Source organism: Cynocephalus volans, chromosome X, assembly GCF_027409185.1.
Source record: "Cynocephalus volans isolate mCynVol1 chromosome X, mCynVol1.pri, whole genome shotgun sequence".
NCBI lineage: Eukaryota > Metazoa > Chordata > Mammalia > Dermoptera > Cynocephalidae > Cynocephalus > Cynocephalus volans.
In genome coordinates, this window is record NC_084478.1 from 155,654,376 (window position 1) to 155,672,973 (window position 18,598).

The following is an 18,598-nucleotide window of genomic DNA, read 5'->3' on the forward strand; positions in this document are numbered from 1 at the left end:
GTGCCAGGGTCTTTTAAACAACAAGCTCTTGAGGGAACTAATAGAGCAAGAACTCACTCACTACCCACACCCCCCAGGGAGAGCATGAATCCATTCATGAGGGATCTGCCCCCACGACTCAAAACATTTCCCAACACTGCCACACTGTGGATCAGATTTCCATGTGAGTTCTGGGAGGACAATAATCCAAACCCCATCAGACTTCATTCTTTTGCATGTTGATATCCAGTTTTTTCGGCACCATCTGTTGAAAACACTGTCCTTTCACCATCAAATGGTCTTGGAACTCTTGTCAAAAATCAATTGATCATATATGCAAGGGATTATTTCTGAGCTTTCTAGTCTTTTACAATGGTCTGTATGTGTGTACTTATGCCAGTACCACATCGTTTTGATTGCTATTGCTTTTAAATAAGTTCCAAAATCAGAAAGTGTGAGTTCTTTTTTCAAGATTGTTTTGGCTATTCAGGGTCCCTTCAGATTTCAGATGAATGGTAGAATGGTTTTTCTATTTCTAAAAAAAACCCAAAAACAAAAAAACCATTGGGATTTTGACAAGGATTGAATCTGCAAATCATTTTGGGTATTATTTCATTTTAACAATGTTATGTCTTCCAATCCATAAACAGGGGATATCTCAAATGTTTATGTCTTCTTTAATTTCTTTCAGCAATGTTTTGTAGTTTTCAGTGTACAAGTCTTTTGCCTTCTTGGTTAAATTTATTTCTAAGTAGTTTATTCTTTTTGATGCTATTGTAAATGGAGTTGCTTTCTTAATTTCCTTTTTGATTTGCTCATTGTCAGTGTACAGAATGCAATAAAACATCTAGAAGAAAATATAGGAGAAATTCTTTGTGACTTGAGTCAGGCAACGAACTCTTAGATAAAACACTAAAAGTACCTTCCGTAAAAGAACAAATTGATAAATGGAACTTCATCAAAATTCAAAAAGTTCTGTTCATCAGAAGACAACAGTAAGGTTTTCCAGTCTCCTTGATTCTCACTGGTTGCTGTGTCTCTTGGGCACTGCCGGTCCACGCCCTGTCCATGCTTGCCTCGTGGGTGTGTCTTGAAAAATTGAAGAAATCTAGGACTTTCTGCTCACAGCCAGGCCAAAGGATGCCAAATCTGTCAAGATCAAGAAAAATAAGGAAAATGTGAAGTTTAAGGTTTGATGCAGTAGATACCTTTATACCTTGGTCATCACAGACAAAGAGAAGGCAGAGGACCTGAAGCCGTCCCTGCCCCCAGGTTTGGCAATGAAGGAGCTGAAAGGATCCTGACACACTGATTTGAACTGTACTAAAATTTTAAAAATGAAACCAAACAGACAACAGTAAGAGAATAAAAAGACATGCCACAGATTGGGAAAAAATTATTATAAAACATACATGTGATAAAGGATCTGTAGCCAGAATATATTAAAATATATGTATTGCAACAATAAAAAATGAAATAAACCAATAAAATCACAAAGATTTTCTCTGATGTTTTCTCCTAGAAGGTGTGAGAAGCTTCTCCTTCAGAAATATATGTGTGTGTGGAACAACACACTGTACCCCACGAATATGTACAAGTAAATGTTAAAATATTTAAATAAAAAAAGAAATACAAGGGTACTTCAAAAAGTGCATGGACGTGTGGCTCAGCCAGGCCCCCTCCCAAGTCTTCCCCATGCCCTTCCCCTCCCCACAGTGGAATTGTTGAAGGGTGGCAAGTCCATGCTCAGGACAATAAAGCTTGTGACTGAGGTCGAGGAAAAAATAAAAAGTTCATGGAAAGATTTGTATTATCTTTTAATTCCATTTTTCCACGAACTTTTTGAAGTACCCTTGTATGAAGTGAAGAAATCACCTAGAAAGTAGAACTAATGAAGAAAATAGGAGGAAAAATAATAACTTTAGAGAATCAAGTCAGAAGGTTTAACATCTGAATAATGAGGAATTCAGAAAGAGAAAATAAAGGAAATAAAGAATGTGAAACTATAAAATATGTAATATATGAAAATTTCCCCAGAATTGAAGGATTTGAGACTTCATTTAGATCAAAAGAACCCAATGAGTGCCCACCATAAAGAATGAATATATACATACTCATGTCACCTGAAATTTCAGAATTGTAGATCATCTTAAATGCTTCCTTGGAGAAAAAAAATCAAGATCACATGTGAAGGAATGAGAATGACAATTGCATTGCACCTTTCTATAGCAATGTTAGATGCTAGAAGATACTGGAACAATGGCTTAATATATTCTTTATTGAAAATAGATTTCATCATAGAATTTCTTACTGAGCCAAATGATGTTTGTTTTAAATTTTATGGTAGAATAAATACATTTTCAGATATGCAAGTTTTCAAAATATTTACCTCCAATTCACCCTGTTCTGGTCACGTATTACTGCATAAAAATCACCCTAAATCATGGTTGCTCAAAACAACAATAATATTTGTTGTTGCTGTTTATGACTGAAATTTGAGTAGGCCCAAATGGGGAATGTCTGGCTCAGGTTCCAAGCAGTATTAGATAGGGTATCTCAACTGGAGCCTGGAAGATCCATTTCAACATGGCTCACTCATATGTCTAGCAGTTGGTGTTGGTTGTTGGTTGGGAGCCAAGACAGGATTGAGAGCTGCTTCTCTCCACATAGGCCTCTACATGTGGCCTGATATTCTTTACAGCATGGGGACTGGGCTTAACAGATGAGAATTCAGAGGGAGATCCAGGTGGGAGCTATATCGATTTTTATGACTTTGACTTAGAAATCACACAGCATCATTTCCACCCTGCTTAATTCCCAATGGCCCAGGTTGAAGAACAGGACTTATTTCTGTGGCCATTCCTGGGAAATACAATATACCACACAGCCTTTCTTAGGAAACTTTTGGAGGGTGGGCTACACCCAAACAGGGGCATAGGCCAAAAAACGTGGAAGATGTGGAGCTAAGCAATGAAGAATCTAACACAGGACAGATGTGAAGGGAATCCCTAGAATGTTGATAAAAACAGATCTCAAGATTACAGTCTAGATTGGAGCAGTTCTGAAGGCTCTGGGAGAGATTTCTTTAAGAAGATAAAATTGCCAGGAGAAGACTTTGGGGTTGATTTGCTGGTAAGTATATAGAAAATAAAACAAGTTAAAAAAAATGCTAGGGAAATAAAATGTGAAGGAGATGGAAAGTAATTATAACATACTTCATGACTCAGTTGAATGTTGTATTTATAAAACCGTAATAATGAAAACATTGAATATTGATCTAAAAAATATAACCGTATTGGGAGGATATGGATGGGTTATGGGGTGTATGTGTGTGTGTGAGAGAGAGAGAGAAAGAGAGACCAGTTTAGAGTCTAAATCCTGTCTTCCATAGTGTAAAGTCGATTATAAAAAATGCTTAAAGCTGTAAATCCAAGCCCTATTCATGCAAGCATGGCATTTGGAGTTGTAGATGTAAGTAGCAAAAGAATCAGCTAAAAGAACTAACTGAAAATGGTTGTATCTGGGGAGCAGAACAGGGGAAGAGATTGTTGCAAACCTTGTAGTTGTAGTTGTCTCTTTAAACAATGTGTATATGTAACAAAAAGTAAAAATAATTTAAAAAAGATATTCCTCCTGCAGATTAGTCTGTCAACTGCAGTAGTCTTCTAAACCTCATGCTCTCAGGGAGGCCATGGGCCAGGCCCAGCTTCCGTGAGAGCTTATTACCTTTGAGGAAAGGGCTGTGGGTTTTTTTTTTTTTCTTCACTGCTCACTGCTTCCGTAGTATTTAGTGTTCCTGGACGAAGCATGGGCCTTGGAACCAGACTGACTCCATTTGGATACAAGCTCTATGGTTTGCTTGCTGTGTGACCTTGGGCAAGTCACTTAAATTCTCTTAGCTTCAGTCTTCACATTTGTAAAAGGTCGTATAACAGCATTTGCCTCCTGTGGTTGTCATAATGATATGACAAGTTGATCCCTACAAAGTGCTTAGAACATAGCAGGTACTTTGTAGAGTAATTTGGCAAAATCTAATAAATTTAAAAATGCATATACCCTGTATTAGTCCATTTCTGTTGCTTATGACAAAATACACAGAACTGGGTAATTTGTAAAGAAAACAAAATTTACTGCTAACAGTTTCTGAGGCTAGGAAGTCCAAATTCCAGGGAACACAGCTGGTGAAGGTCTTAGTGGTGGCAACAGTGATGGCAGGGTATCACACTGTGAAAACGGCGGAGCAGAGAGAGCACAGAGAGCTTCTCATTTACTCTCTTCACAGACCTCAGAACCACACCCCTGACCACAATTAAAAAAAAAATTTTTATGGATTCATAATTGATTATACATATTTTGGGGTTCAACATTGACATATGTTGATCAAATCAGTATTACTAGCATATATATTGTTCTAAATCATACTTATTCTTTATGCCCCTTGTCCAATCTCTCCCCTTCCCCCTCCCCCCTCTAATTGCCCTAGATTTCTTCTCTCCTTCTGAAAGAGTAATGGTTACTCTGTTGATTTGTTGCCTAGACGAACTGTCCAGTACTGAGAGGTGTGTTCAGGTCCCCCCAAATTATTGTAGAGCAGATGCTTCTTCTGTCACTCTGGAATGGGCTTTGTGGAGAGAGACATCCTCTTTTCTTTGGTCTCTGCTGGTGACTCTCCTTGTGTCAATGCACTCCAGTGGCTGGTGGACCATCTGTACGATGGTTGTGGCGTCTAGCCACTTTTGTGGCAGCCATGGTTACTGTGTTGGCTGTGGTGGGCAACCTACATGGAGGTGATGTTTTTGGCATGCTCCTTACCTAGTTGTTGGTGGTGATGTGTTCCTGGTTGTGGGTGAAGGGTCTGGTCCCCAGCTCCATATCTCAGGACCCCTGCTGGGCCCCGTGGTGCTGGCAGTGTGCCTAGTTGTCCCCCTTTCTGGCTTGGTATTCCAGGGGACTTTTGGTCCTTCTATATGTTATAGGTGTTCTTTGGTGAAATGAGACCTTTACTAGTTAATATCAAACTTTGTCTCGGGTTGTGAGTACTCTGTTTTTTCTTTCAGCTCTGTATTGGATTATTTGCTGTTCCTACCACTTAAACTCTGAACTGGAACTAATTTGTTGTCCTTTTCTTACTTCTAAAGTGGGGGAACTTCCTGTGGGGATCAGCACTTGAGCTGTGTGGTTGAGCTAAATTGCTGCTTTGCTATTGATTCCCTGGGGAAGGCTTTTTGTGCAGCTCAGGTTTTAATGGTTGACTTTATAGGACTTCTGGGTTTAGTGAAATCTAATGCACCTTGGTTGTATAAAAACACTGGTCTGGGCCTCAGTCTTTTCATCAAACTGCATCCCATGCAATTCTATATTCCTGACCAACCTCCTCTGAGTGGGCCTTCACTGATTGGGGAGCAGATCAGCTGTCCTTGCTGTGTCCCAGTTTTCTCCCAGTGTGCCCATCATCTCCCCCACCACCTGTGCTGCAAATACCTCCCATGGGATGGGCTGTATGCCAGTCCCTTGCAATGACTCACAGGCCTCTGAGTGGCTCCTTTTTTTCAGTTGTTGTGGCTCCTCGCTCCTATGTGGGTCCATGGGAACCCCATTAGTGGTCTTGCTGGCCTGGGGGTCACCAAGGCCCTCTTCTCCCCTGCCACCTCCATGCAACTTCATCTGAAGGGCCCAGCTGAGGCTCTTGTTGGCTCCTGCTCCATGCGCTCAGCAGCTCCAGCCTGGAAGTGGCCAGGGCTCGAAACGGTCAGAGGTTTTTTCTTTCTCTCATTGTGGCTTTTCTAGCCTTCATGCACTCTGTAGGTCTCTCCTTCTCTTCCCCTGAGTTCTAGAGGCCTCAGCTTTGCTGTCATTGCTTTTTTATAGTTGTAAATGAGTTGATTTGTGGGACAGAGTGATGCTGGGGACTGTCTGTTCTGCCATCTTGACCAGAAGTCTCCTGGCCACCATTTTTAATCCATTCACTACTACACGGTCCTACAATCCAATCATCTCTTCAAGGCTCCACCTTTCACTTATCATAATAGGATTTCCCACCCTCTTAACAGTCATAGTGGGGGCCAAGTTTCTAATAAATAAAACTTGGGGGACACAATTCAAGCTTCAGTGAGTTTTGGGGGGCATAATTCCATCCACTACATTCCACCCCTGGGCCCCCAGACTCATGTCTTTTTATATGCAAATACATTCATTGCATCCCCAGAGTCTTAACTTGTTTCAACTCAAAAGTCCAAAGTTCAAAGTCCCATCTGTGAAATCAATACAAGTTATCTACTTCCAAGATAGAATGGTGGGGCAGACACAGGGTATATATTCCCATTCCGAAGGAGAGAAATAGGCTGAAGGAAAGGTATAATAGGTCCCAAACAAGTCCAAAACCCAGCAGGGCAGGCATTAGATTTTACAGCTGGTGAATCATGTACTTTGACTTCATGTTGGATGTCCTCTGCATGCTGATGTGGGGGTTGGGTCCCCAAGTCCTCAGGCAGCTCTGCTCCTATGGCTTCCGTGGTCTCAGGCCACACTTCACCTCTCGTAGGCTGATGTTCCACTCTGGTAGCTCCACAAGTCTGGGGTCTCCATGGGGTCCTCCTTTCACAGCTCCACTAGGCATGGTGCTGGTGGGGTTTCTCTGCTGCAACTCTGACCCCACGTTTCTGCTCAGCATTGCTCTAGCAAAGGCTGTCTGTGGTGACTCCACCCCTGTGACAAATCTCTTCCTGGGTCCCCAGACTTTTTCATACATCCTTTGAAATCAGGGTGGAGGCTCCCGACCCTTCCCAGCTCTGGCATTCTGTGAGCCTGCAGACCTAACACCGCATGGACACTGCCAAGTCTTCTAGCTTGTACCTTCCAAACCTGTGGGTCCAGCCAATTTAGCCAAGGCTGGAGCAGCTAAAGCAGCTGAGGTGCTTGTCCTGGAAGCAGCTTCCTGAGGTGGCCCTGAGCAGTGAGCCCATGGAGGGTGCTTCAGACTTGTTCCCCAAGGCCATTCTGTCTCCTTAGGCCTTTGGGCCTGAAATGGAAGGGTTGGCCCCAGAGGCTTCTGCAATGCCTTCAGGGCCTTTCCCCCTTCTCTTGATAATCACTTTCTTTCGAGTGAATCTTCTTAGTACCATTGAATTTTTCTTCTGAAAATGCCCTCTGTTTCATTACCACATGGCCAGGCTGCAAATTTTTGAAGCCTTTATACTCTGCTTCCCTTTTAAATTCTGGCTTTATATTATGCCTTTGCCACCATAACTTGGTGTAGGTTGTTGCAAGTAGCCATGCTTTCCTGAATGTTTTGCTGCTTAGAAATTTCTTCCACCAGATACTTTGGTTCACAGCTCCTAAGTTCCAACTTCCACAAAGTCCTAGGGCATGGACACAGTGCAGCCAAGTTCTTTGCCAGTTCACAGTGAGGGTTGATCTCTGCCCCATTCTGATAAACTCCTTATTTCTATCTGAGACCTCCTTAGGATGGTCTCTACAGTCCATATTTCTATCAGCATTCTGCTCGCCACCACATAATCAGTCTCTAAGACATTCCAAACTTTCCCTCATCTTTTTTTCTTCTGAGTCCTCTAAACTCCTCCAACTTCTCCTCAACACCCAGTTCCAAAGCCCTTTCCACATTTTCAAGTATCTGTTATAAGAGCACACCACTTCTCTGATACCAATTTTCTATATTAGTCTGTTTCTGTTACTTATAACAAAATAGTTGAAACTGGGTGATTTATAAAGAAAATGAAATTTATTGTTTACAGTTTCCGAGGCTGGGAAGTCCAAAGTTCATCTGGTGGTGGCGACAGTGACCCAGGGGTCTCACATTGCAAGATGGTGGAAGCAGAGAGAGCAGAGAGAGAGAGAGACAGACTCTCCTGTCTCTTCTTTTAAAGTCCTCGGAATCATGCCCCTGACCACCATTGTTAATCCATTCACTACTGCATGGTCCTACAATCCAATCACCTCTTCAAGGCCCCACCTTCAATTGCCATAATAGGATTTCCCACCCTCTTAGTAATCACAGTAGGAGCCAAGTTTCTAATAAATAAAACCTGGCGGACACACTGCAGGGGTCAGTGAGTTTTTGGGGTCCATAATTTAATCTACTACATACCCTATGGCTCAGAAAGTCAATTCCTGTGTTTCCCTAGCAAAATTCTCAGAAATGGGCAGAGAGGAACATGTATAAAAGCATTTTCTCCAGTACGCTTTGTAATAGCAAAATATAAAATAGAATTAAAAAATGTAAGCAAACTATTTCTCAGTTGGTGAATGGATAAATAAGGTGTGATTTCATCATACAGTGGAATGCCACATAGCTGTTAAAATAGATGAACTAGAGCAATGAATAGAGCAACACTGATCATTTGAATAAGTTTTAAAAACAATATTGTGTGGGAAAAAATGAGGTACAAAAGGTTAAACATGCACTATGCAATTTAAAAAGTTGTAAGAATACATGAAACAACATATTGTTTATATTCAAATGTAACACAAATATGCACAAACATTTTGCTTGGCAACTGCAGGACAGTGCTTACCCAGGGAGAGATATGGATGAAGAAGTCGTGGGGTGTAGGGTTTCAGCTGTATTTCTAACACATTATTTCTTCGAGAAAGAAATAAAAAGCTGAAGTAAATGAGGCAAAACAGTAACATCCAGTTCATTTCATTGTGTGATTATAGGTGGCAATTTTATCATTTTTTGTACTTTTCTATACGTTTGGAATATAATTAATTTGTAAACTTGACTTCTATAAAATGTGGTTCCTAAACTGGAAAACATTATACAAATGTTAGGCTATTATTGTTATTCGTATGAATACTGCCATTACTCAGGCAACATGTGGACATGCAGTGAAAAGATGTTGGGGAACAGCCAAGGTGCAATGCTGGTGCATGGTGCTAACATTCTAAATTACAGTTAGATGTTTCTTAAGTCACACATGGATAATGAAGGGTAATTAACAAAAAGTAAGATGGTCCCAGCCTGGAGAACCCCACCTCATGCTGGAAGTAGCAATGGAGAAAACTTGAAAAAGATCAAACAAACACCAACACAATTTCCCATCCCTAAATGCTGGCTCAGCTATCTCCTCCTCTGTGAACACTTCCCCGGCCACCCTCCACGCCAGTCAGAACCTGTCTTCCCACGCTCCCGCAGCATTTCATCACACGTAGTGTTCTCATTAGCTTTTTGTAAATTTATCTCCCCCACTGGACTGTGAGACTGAGACCAGAGCTCCCTACTTTACCTCTTATATTCCCTGCTGAAAATATCATTTCTTACCCACACTTCAAGCCTCAGTCCCAGAAAGCCTTTCCTGACTCCCCCGATTTGGGTTGATCCCCCTTGTCTGTGCCCCCATAGTACCCTATGCCAACTTCTGTCACAGTATGTGTCACACCATATTACTGTCACCTTATATTTACCTGTCTCTCCATAGAAAGTGTGAATTCCTTGAGGTCAGGGACTGTGTCCCCCCAGTGTTCAGCAAAGGGAATGGCCTATAGAAGGATCTCAATAATAGCATAGTTAAATCAAGAAAATACCAATTCTGCAGCTAAACGTCTTAATTTATGTATGTGTAGCAGGTGTCCTGGCTGAATTGGTATTGAGATAGCTGGTGTATGGAGTTCTTTTTCTTTCTTTCTTTTTTTTAATTGAAACATAATTGATCGTACATAGCTGTAGGGTGCAGAGTCGAGTATCAATACCTGTGTGCAACATGTGATGCTGAAATCAGGATAATTAGTAGATTCAACGTTACACAACGTAATCATTTTTTGTGGCCCTTTACCAATTTTTGATAACCTCCCCTCCCCCTTTCCCACCTCTGGTGGCCTCGGTTCTGTTCTCTCCTTTTGAAAGTTCAACAAATTATTGTGATTGTTGTATCTTTCTTTCTTTTTTTATTCATTTGTTTATTTTTTCAGTTCCCACTTCTGAGTGAGGACATGTGGTATTTCTCTTTCTGTGCCTGGCTTATTTCACTTAACATAATTTATTCTAAGTTCATCCATGTTGCTGTGAATGGGAGAATTTCACTCTTTTTCATGACAGAGTAGTATCCATTGTTCTAATTGTCATTATTAATCTGATTCTGAGCATAGAAGCACCTTAAAAACACCCAAACCAAGCTGAGAGTCTGTGCAGAAGTGACACTTTCCAACGGTCATAATTAACAGGGGAGAGTAACAATTTTGTGATGGTTTTTTGTTTATGTCCATTTCTTCCAGTCCCATCTGATCACCATTTAGCAGTAATGTATGGAATATACCAGCTGATTAAACTAAAAACCATTTTGTTGGCTTTGGAATAATATTAACTAACATTTGTTAAGAACTCTCTAAGTTCATAGCAAGATAGATAGATATTCACATTTAATCCTTCTTAAAGTATTTTTCAAGCACTATTATTACTCCATATTATAAATAAAGAAACTGAGGATCGGAAAGGTTAAGTGCCCTGCCCAAGGTCACTCAGCACTTAAACCCGGGTAAGTTGACCACAAAATAAGTGTTCTTAAATATTTCTGCTATATTGCGTTTCCTTATTGAGACATTGTGGTGAACAGACTTTTAGATTGGTCTTCAGTGATCCCTGCATTCAGATAGTCACTCCCCTTGAGAATGGGCTGGTTTAGTGACTTCTTTCTTTCTTTCTTTTTTTTTTTTTTTTTTTCTGTGTTAGTGACTTATTTCTAATCAGTAGAATATGGCACAGGTGATAGGATATCACTTTTGTGATTAGGTTACAAGAGATGGTAACCTCTGTCTTTCCAGTAGACTCTTTACCTTATTGGTTTTGATGAAGCAAGTTGCCATGTTTAGGAGGCCGTTATGGCAAGGATCTTTGGGTGGCCTCTGATGCTCAGTTTCATAGATCACGAGGAACTGAATCTTGCCAACAACAATGTGAGCTTGGAAGCAAAATCTTCCTCAGGCAATCTGCAGAAGAGAACCAAGCGCTGGTCAACACCTTGATTGTACCCTCCTGAGAGACCCTGAAGCAGAGGACCCAGTTAAGCAGTGTTCAGATTCCTGACCTATAGAAACAGTGAGATAACAAGTAGGTGGTGTTTTATGTTGTGAAATTGTGGCAACTTATTATGCAGTAATAGATAGGCACTGAAGATAAAACCCTAGAACTTTCTTTTTTTTCCCTAAATAGATTCTTTTATTTTCTCCAACATTTTATGCTCTTACTGGATTAATACAGTTTTTGATAAATAAAACAACTGGTCTGGCTCAAAGCAAAGCAAAACAAAAAACAAAAACAAAAGCACAAGTTTACTAAATATCTGGACATTGCTATGCTGACAGAAGAGGGCGCCATTAAAGTAGGAATCTCATAAAATACCACAATATCACAAAATAAACAACAGCAACCAAAGATTAACAGATCTATACAGAGTTATTGAGAAGGAAATTCATAGCACTAAGTACTTAAAATAGAAAAGAGGAAGGACCACAAAGCAATAATCCAAGTGACCACCTCAAAAAATTAAAGAGCAAAGTTGAATTAAGGCAGACAGAAGAAAGGAAATAATAAAGAGCAGAAATAAATGAAATTAAAAATAGGAAAACAGAAAATCAATAAAACAAAAAACTAGTTATTTGAAAATATCAATAAAATTGATAAACCTCTAGCAAGACTATAAAAGATAAAAAAAGGGAAGACACATATACCAATACCAGGATTAAAACAGGGGATATTACTACAGATCCTTCAGCCATTAAAGAATAGTAAGACAATATTACAAAAAATTCTACTCACTTAAATTTTTAAAACCAGATGAAATAGACCAATTGAAAAGTACAAACTATCAAAATTCAAGCAATATAAAATAGTAGGAGTAGTTCTATAATTATTAAAGAAATTGAATCCATAATTTGAAAGCTTTTGTAAAGAAATCTTCAGACACCAATCATTTCACTGGAGAATTCTACCAAACATTTGAAAAGAATTGACATCAATTTTGTGCAATTTCTTCCAACATTATCCTGATAAAACTAGGCAAAGGCAATACAAAAAAAAAAACTACAGACCAGTATCTGTCATAATCTTAGATGCAAAATTTCTCAACAAAATACTAGCAAAACCAATAAAGCAATATATAAAAAAGAACTATACAGCATAATTAAATGGGGTTCATTCCAGGAATGCAAGGCTGGTTCAATATTAGAATGTCAAAGTACTCCCCCATATCAACAGATTAAAGGACAAAAATTAAATGATCATACCAACTGATACAGAAAATTCATTTGACAAAATTCAACACCCATCCATAATATAAGAAAAGACTCAGAAAATTAGATATAGAGGGAAACTTTCTCAATTGATAAACAACATCTACTAAAATACTGTAGCTATCATACTTAGTGGTGAAAGACTGAGCGCTTTTCCCCTAAGGTCAGGAACAAGGAAGGCAAGGATATCTGCTCTCCCCACTTTTATTCATCATAGTAGTGGAAGCTGTAGATGGCTCAATAAGGTTAAAAAAAAAAAAAGGAAGTAAAATGTATACATATCAGACAGGAAGAAATAAAGCTATCTCTATTTTTAGATTACATCATTGTCTATAAAGAAAATTTCAAGGAATCTACAAAAAAGTTTGTAGAATTAATAAATGAGTTCAGCAAGGTCACAGTATATAAGATTAACACACATAAATCAATCATATTCCTATATATTAGCAATAAACATTTGGAAACCAAAATTAAAATAAAACAATACTACTTATAGTCATTTCAGATGATTGGAATACCTCACTATAAATCTAATAAAACAAGTACAGGATCTGTATGGTGAATTCTTCAAAATACAAATGGAAGAAATCAAAGAACTACATAAATGAAGATATAATATGTTCATGGATTGGATAACTCAATATAGTAAAGATGTCAACTCTTCTCAAATTGATCCATAGGTAAAATGAAATTCCTATCAAAAGCCCAATAACTTTTTTGTAGATATACATAAGCTTATCCTAAAAACTGTATGGAAAGGCAAAAGAAGAATAGCTAAAAAAAAAAAAAAAAAATTAAAAAATAAATAAATAAATAAATAAAAGAAGAAAAAGAAAAAGAAAGTGTGAGGAATCACTATTTCTGTTTTTAAGACTTACTATATAGGTATAGTAAGCAAGCAGTGTGGTATTGCCTGAGAAGTGGACAGTTGGATGAATGGAACAGAATCCACAATCCACAAATAGCTCGACACAAATACCCACAATGAATTTTAGATTTATGCTTAAGTTTCTTAGTGTTCAATCCAGTGGTATTTAGTATATTCACAAAGTTGTGCAACAGTTGCCACTATCTAATTCCAGAATATTTTCATCACCTTAAAAAGAAATCTTGTACTCATTAGCAGTCCCTCACCATACCCTTACTCCTACATTCCCCAGCCCCTGGCAATGACTAATCTACATTCTGTCTCTATAAATTTGCTTATTCTGGACATTTCATATAAATGGAATCCTACAATATGTTGCTTTTTGTGTCTGGCTTCTTTCACTTATCATAATGTTTTCAAAGCTTACCCATGTATCAGTATATCAGTACATCATTCCTTTTATGGCTGAAAATATTCTGTAATATTCCATTTTGTCTATTCATTCATCAGTTGATGGACATTTGGGCTGTTTATGAAAAATGATGCTACAAATATTTGTGTACAAGTTTTTGTGTTGATATACATTTTGAATTATTTTAGGTATATACTTAGGAGTGGAATTGCTGGGTTGTATGGTAACTCTCTATTTAACTTTTTGAGGAAATTCCAAACTGTTTTACAAAGTAGCTGCACCATTTTACATTCCCATCAGCAGTGCATGAGTGTTTGAATTTCCCCATGTTCTCACCAATACATCTGTTATAGGCATACTCAACACATTGATTATAGGCATACTAGTGGGTATAAAATATTATTTCTTTGGGTTTGTGCTTTTGATTTCCTAGTAACTACTGATGTTGAGCATTTTTTTCATCTGCCTATGGATATTTGTATACCTTCTTTGGAGAAATGTCTACTAAAATTCTTTGCTTGTTTTTCAGTTAAGTCACTTATTATTAAATTGTAAGTGCTCTTTATATTATATATTCAGAATATTAAAACATGCTCCAGTGGTGCCACTGGTTAGCATGTGGTACTTATACGGAATACAAGTTCCTTGCTAGATATATAATTTTCAAACATTTTCATACATTCTGCACACTTTCACTTTCTTGATGGTGTCCTTTGAAGCACAAAAGTTTTTAATTTTGATCAAGTTCAATTTATCTATTTTTTTTTGTTGCTTGCACTTTTGGTGCCATGTCTAAGAAACAATTGCCTCATCCAACTGATTTTTAACAAAGGATCTAAAGGAATTCAATAAAGGAAGGATGGTCTTTTCAACCACTGGTGCTGAAACAATTGGATAACCCTAGGGAGGAAAAAAAAAAAACCTCCCCTAGACCTCACACCATATACAAAAATTAAGACAAAATAGGTCACAGATGTAAATATAAACATAAATTTATAAAACTCATTACAGAAAATATAGGAGAATATCTTTGGGAAGTAGGGATAGGTGAAGAGCCTTAGCCATAACACAAAAAGAACTATCTATAAAAGAAAACATTAATAAGTTGGACTTCATAAAAAGTTAAAAATTTTGCACTGCAAAAGACCCTGTGTGATGATTAATTTTATGTGTCAACTTGACTGGGCTATGGGCTGCCAACATATTTGATTAAATATTATTTCTAGATGTGTCTGTGAGGGTGCTTCTGTGACATTAACATTTGAATCATAAACTGAGTAAAGCAGATTGCCCTCCCCAGTGTGGGTGGGCCTGATCCAACCTGTTGAATTCCTGAATAAAATAAAGAACCGAGTAAGAAAGAATTCATTTTCTCCATCTGACTATCATCAAGTTGGGACATTGGTCTTCCCCTGCCTTCAAATTTGGACTTGAACTGGAATGTACCATTGGCTCTCCTGGGTCTCTAGCTTACTGTCCTTGGCAGAGGAGAGAGAGAGAGAGACTGAGAGACAGATATATTTTTTTTCCTCTGGAACACCCAAACCAATACAGATTTTGGGACCGAGAGTTGTATTAGATAAACATAATTTTTATTTTAATTTTTTATTATTAGCATATTCATTATTACAAACTGCAGTTCTTCCCCATGCCCCCACCCAACCCATCACTCCCCAACCCCCCTCCCTCCCTCAGCCCCATCTCTAGTATCCTTAGGTTTGTTCCCTCCTTCTGAAAGTTCAACATATTGTTGTGAACTTTTCTTTTCTTTTCTTTTCCTTTCTTTCTCTTCCTTCCGTCCTTCCTCTCTCCCTCCCTCTCTCTTTCTTTCTCCTTCTCTTTCTATTTATTTTTTAGTTCCCACTTATGTCTGACGACATGTGATATTTCTCTTTCTGTGCCTGGCTTATTTCACTTAGCATAATTTTCTCCAAGGTTATCCATGCTGCTGCAAATGGCAAAATTTCATTATTTTGTATGGCTGAGTAGTATTCCATTGTGTATATATACTGCATTTTCCTTATCCAGTTGTCTGTCGATGGACATTTAGGTTGATTCCATATCTTGGCTATTGTTAATAGAGCTGTGATGAACATGGGAGTGCAGGTGTCCCTTCAACATGATGATTTCCATTCCTTTGGGTATATATATATATATATATACCCAGTAGTGGGATTGCTGGATCATATGGTAGTTCTATCTGTAGTTGTTTGAGAAACCTCCACACTGTTTTCCATAATGGCTGTACTAATTTGCAGTCCACCAATGTGCATAAGCATTTCCCTTTCTCTGCCTCCTTGCCAGCATTTGCTATCCTCTGTCTTTTTAATTTTTAAAAAATTTTATCATTACACAATGTAAACTTTTTTTGTGGTCCTTGACCAATTCTCTGTCTTTTTGATAATAGCCAGTCTACCAGTTAATTTTTAATTTTTAAATTTTAAAAAATTATTTATTACTATTATTTTTTTACATTCAAAGATGTTGTTGCAGAACAGTGGGAGGGGCAGGTGGGAGGGGGTAGGTAAATGGAGGTGGAGGTGGGGGGGCAGGGCTGGCCCACAGCCACCTCCTTTGCTGGCCTGCTTGTGAGGGTCAGGGGGTGGAGAGGCATGGCTGAGGCCTGTGGACTCCCCCCACTCCAGCTCAGGAGCCTGGGGGCTTTCTTTTGGTGGCTTGGTTTTCACTGGGCTGGATGTGAACATCAGAGGGTGTGGCTGAGTTTCAGGGGCCCAGGGAGCTTCCAGCTGCATACTAGTTAATTTTTAAATGTAATACAATCTCATAAAATGGAGTTATACAAGCTGATACAAAAGTGTACATAAAAAACGTACAATAAATGGTCAGGAAGTCACTAAAACAGAAAAAACTACAAGGAAGGGGAGTGCTAGCCCTATCAGACATTAAAATATATTATAAAGCCTGTATAATTAATGCAGTGTGTTACTGATAACATGAATAGACAAACAGACCAGTGAAATGGAATAAAAAGCCCCCAAATAGATTAAAGCACATATGTAAATTTAGTGTATAAAAAAGGTCGTGTACTGGACTGAATTATGTCTCCCTCAAACTCACTGAAGCTTGAATTGTGTTCCCCAAGTTTTGTGTATTGGAAACTTAGCCCCACTGAGACTGTCAAGAATGTGGGAAATCCTATCATGGTAATTGAAAGGTGGGGTCTTGAAGAGATGATTTTATTGATTGTATTGTAGGACCATGCTGCAGTGAATGTATTAAAAATGGTGGTGTAGAGCTAGGGCTAGGTCTCAAGCTCACAGACCCCCTCGAGTCCTCTGTCCAGACTGGGTCACAAACCCTTCACACACAGGTCTAGAGCTAGGTAACAGGAAAAGGTCCTTGGAGCTGGTGAAGAAATAATAGGTTTTATTTTTAGATGCAGGCTCTGCCCACCAGCAGCTCAGAGCTGCTATGTCACACACTGAAGAGCACACAAAAATAGCAACAAGCCAGAAGGATACAGGGGGGGCATGCGCACTAACTCTACTCCCAAACAACTCGTTTACAAAGGATGTGCTACACCATACCCAGCTGGACCTGAGGCAAGGGGGCCTGACTAAATTACTCCATTTTCCTCACAGGTGGTCAGGGGCATGGTTGGGAGGGCTTTAAAAGAAGAGAGGAGAGTCTGTCTGCTCACTCTCTCTGCTTTCTCTGCTTCCACCATCTTGCAACATGAGGCTCCTGGGTCTCTGTCACCACCCCCAGGTCGACTTTGGACTTCCTAGCCTCAGAAACTGTAAGCAATAAATTTCGTTTTTCTTTATAAATCACCCAGTCTCTGGTATTCTGTTATAGCAACACAAAAAGGACTAATATAGGTGGCATCTTAAATCACTGGGGCAAAAGTACACTTCTTAATAAGTGGTGCTGGGAGAACTGTGTAGTCATTGGAACAAACATGGTGAAAATAGAGTGGAAGGAATGGAGGAATGGGAATGGGGTAGTAACGATTGGGGGTGGGGAGTGATACAAATTAGAATATACTCTTTTGTATGTATAGCTCTGGATTTTAGAACCACAGTAATGTTTCACAACGTTAAATAAATAAATAAAATCAACCAGGTCATTGAATAACATAACTACACTGAAGGAGGTGAGAAAAAAGAACTAATCTAAGTAACTTCAAAACACAGTATTTTCACAACATACTGTAAAGCTAATTACAAAGAGAACTGCCATAAATATTGTACTTTAGTTAGTAGATTTGTTTTTCACATGGGTATGGATTATCAATCCTGAAACCACTTTGTGTATGTAGGAGGACTGAGCAAATAAGTAAATATAAAAATGTAAACCTGTGGTGTTAAAGTCAGAGATATCAATATGAACCAATGGTTTTTAATATATATACAGATAGATACAGATAGACATACCTCCTCACTACTGCATTGAATTGAACTGAAAAAAAATAGAAATAGACATAAATGTGTGCATATGTGTGTACTCATAAATATAATTCCTAGCTCTGTCTGCTGAGAGAGCCTAGAAACAAACACATGCCAGTAGCATTGAGAAAATTTGGTGGCCAGATCTTTTAAAAAAATTATTATTAGTAGTATGCCTCTGGATTTATTTTGCTGATATTTTACTTGTTATACATTTATAGTGGTTTTTTTTTTGATTTTTGCATCCTTTTAAAAAATTGAAACATGGTTGATTGAACATATCTGTGGTACAGAGTTGAATATCAATTCCTGTGGGCAACATGTGATGCTTAAATCAGGATAATTAGTATATTCAACATTATACAATGCAGTCGTTTTTCGTGGACTTTTACCAATTTCTTGATAATCCCCATCCTCTGCCTCCTTTCCTACTTCTGGTGGCCTCAGTTCTGATTTCTCCTTTTAAAAGTTCAATATATTATTGTGATGGTTGTATCTCTCCTTTTAAAATTTATTTGTTTATGTTTTTAGCTCCCACTTATGAGTGAGGACATGTGGTATTTCTCTTTCTGTGCCTAGCATATTTCACTTAACATGATTTTATCCAAGTTGATCCATGCTGCCATGAATGTCAGAATTTCATTCATTTTTATGGCTGAGTAGTATTCCATTGTGTAAATATACCAC

At 38.5% G+C, this 18,598-nt stretch overlaps 1 pseudogene; it reads left to right on the forward strand.

Moving 5' to 3' along the window:
* The first annotated feature begins 926 nt into the window (after nucleotides 1-926).
* On the forward strand, nucleotides 927-1,283 carry LOC134368491 (large ribosomal subunit protein eL38-like; annotated as a pseudogene).
* The last annotated feature ends 17,315 nt before the right edge of the window (nucleotides 1,284-18,598 follow it).